Source organism: Macrotis lagotis, chromosome 1, assembly GCF_037893015.1.
Source record: "Macrotis lagotis isolate mMagLag1 chromosome 1, bilby.v1.9.chrom.fasta, whole genome shotgun sequence".
In the NCBI taxonomy this organism is placed as follows: Eukaryota; Metazoa; Chordata; class Mammalia; order Peramelemorphia; family Peramelidae; genus Macrotis; species Macrotis lagotis.
This window is the reverse complement of record NC_133658.1, coordinates 106,587,758-106,590,195: the sequence shown is the minus strand read 5'-3', so window position 1 is coordinate 106,590,195 and position 2,438 is coordinate 106,587,758. Positions and strand designations below refer to the sequence as shown.

At 35.4% G+C, this 2,438-nt stretch overlaps 1 pseudogene; it reads right to left on the bottom strand.

Moving 5' to 3' along the window:
• Window positions 1–1,004: 1,004 nt before the first annotated feature.
• LOC141513916 (mitochondrial transcription rescue factor 1 pseudogene) lies at window positions 1,005–2,438 on the bottom strand (annotated as a pseudogene).

Sequence of the window (2,438 nt, the reverse complement as noted above, 5' to 3'; positions counted from 1 at the left end):
CTAATTATACCCATATCCTTTAGGTTCATTCTCTTCAATTATATTTTATCCTCTAATTATCCTTAGAGAAGTAAAGTTCTAAATAATAAGAAGTGTTATAACTTCCCTTTTAGGGTTGTATACAATTTCTGTTTTGTTTTGTTTTTTCCTTCCCCTTTTCATTTACCTTTATTTTATGGAACTCTTTATTGTATATTTGCAGATTGAATTCTCTAGTCACTTCTGGTCTTTGTGTCAAGAAATTATGGAAGTCCTCTATTTCACTGAACATTCATCTTTTCCCCTGATAGTATATGATGAGTTTTGTAAGTTAGTACATTCTGGGTTGCACTTCCAGGTCCTTTGCTCTTTGAAATATAGGATTCCAGTTCTTCAGATACTTCAGTGCTGAGGGTAATATATCCTGTGTGAGTATAATTGTGTTTCCTTTATATTTAGATTATTTTCTTTTTTGCTCCTTTATTTGAGGTTTTTGGAATTTGACTATTACAGCCCTGGCAGTTTTTATCCTTGAGTTTCTTTCTGGAGGGGTTCTGTGGATTGTTTCAATAGTTATATTGTTATCTAGTTCTAGTAGATTTGGACAATTATCCCTAATGATTTCCTTCATGATGTTTTTCAGGTTCTTTTGTTGATCCAGGTTTCTGGTAGTTTGGTGATTTGTTGATTGTCTCTTCTGGATCTATTTTCCTGGTTCATTTGTTTTCCCTAATAATTACTTTACATTTTCTTCAATTTATTCATGCTTTTATTCTGTTTGATGTAATCTTGTAGTCTTGCAGATTCATTGGTTTCTATTTCTTTAATTCTATTTTTTAGGGTTTTATTTTCTTTAATTAGCTTCTGTGTTTCCCTTTCCAGTTGGTTATTTTTACTGTTTTTTTCAGATTCCTGCTGTGATAAGACTTTATTTAATAAAACTGTATTTTTTCCAGAAAGACCCCCTTTGCCCCATTCCTCACAAAATGAAAACCATTATAGTTCTTGGTACCATAGGAATCTGACTATTTAGATACACTCATCTTGGGCAGGCTGATATTTTTTTCCACAGGCATAAAAGCACTTGGTACTTTTCAGACTCAGTTTTCTCTTCTGACACTTTTTTCAGGACAATTTGCATAGCTGTCTCTGTTTCTGATTCTTTGTCCTCTCCAGTAATAAGATCCAATATATCACCCAATTTCACCATTCTTATTTTCTTCCATTTTTTTCTCTATGAATTCATTTTTGTAGAATGCATCTTGTATTTTATTTCTTGCTAGATCCAGATGTATTTTCAAGATGAAATCATCCTGAAAAGAGGAGACAACTTTCTCCAGATCTTTATAGTTTTTTACTACATTACTTTCATCTTCAGATTCGTGCTCTGCTCATTAATCTCCTCCTAATCTTTGTCAGTCATCATCATCATCATCTGCCTTCTGCAGAGCTTTTTTACTGGTCTTTTTAGATCCTTTATTGCTTTTGAGTCTTGCGGAAAAGAGTGATATGCATTTTGGGGATATTAAAAACCCTGGTGGTTTCACAGAGGAAATGCTGTAGAAGAACAATGTTGTATTGTTAGATGTGTTTAACTGATAACACACCAATACATTTTCTAGTGTGAGAAGGGGACACTTGTGATCTGTGATTCCAATCTTTTCTCTCACCAGTTTTCCTCATTCATTACTCTTTTACTTTGGAATCTCAGTTTCTATCCTTGAAAAGCTTTCTGACTCATTCATAGTATTATAAAGGACCTCAATCACTTTTCAAGTTGCACTCACCAGCACTAAAGCAATAGATTAAGGGTCAATCTCACGCATGAATTTTGCTTGGTCTTTTGCCTGCCATTTCTTTTTTGTCATTTTTAGCATTTTTTTCTTACTAAATTTTGTTGACAGAACCCATTTTAGATAATTTCCAATCTCTTTCTGATCTATTCTTCTGACCAGAGTCAATCTGTGACCCTATGTAATCCCTTTCAATTCCCTTTATGGATAGCATGAAGAAAGGGAAGGGAGTTCTGCTCCCTTAACTTTCAGCCTTTGACTCTTGAGTAAAACATTGGATGAGCTTTACTCTTGGTCTTGCCTTCCACTCTGTCATGAGTCCTTAGGAAGATTAGGATCTGACCAAGACCCATAGAGTTAGTCCAAGGCTTGGGAGCTTCAATGACCAAGTTATTCACTCAGTCTTGCCAGTAGGCAGGAACATTTACTCACAGAACAGATAAGTGGTACAGTGGATAGAGCACCAATCCTAAAGTCAGGAAGACCTAGGTTCAAATCCAGTCTCAAACACTTACAACTTAGTAGGTGTGTGACCTTAGGCAAATCCCTTAATACTGATTGCCTCACATTCATGGCCATCTCCAGTTGTCCTAATTCATAACTTGCCATTGGACCCAACTGGCTCTGGAGGAGAAAGTGAACCTGGTTACTTAGTATAGCCCCCAT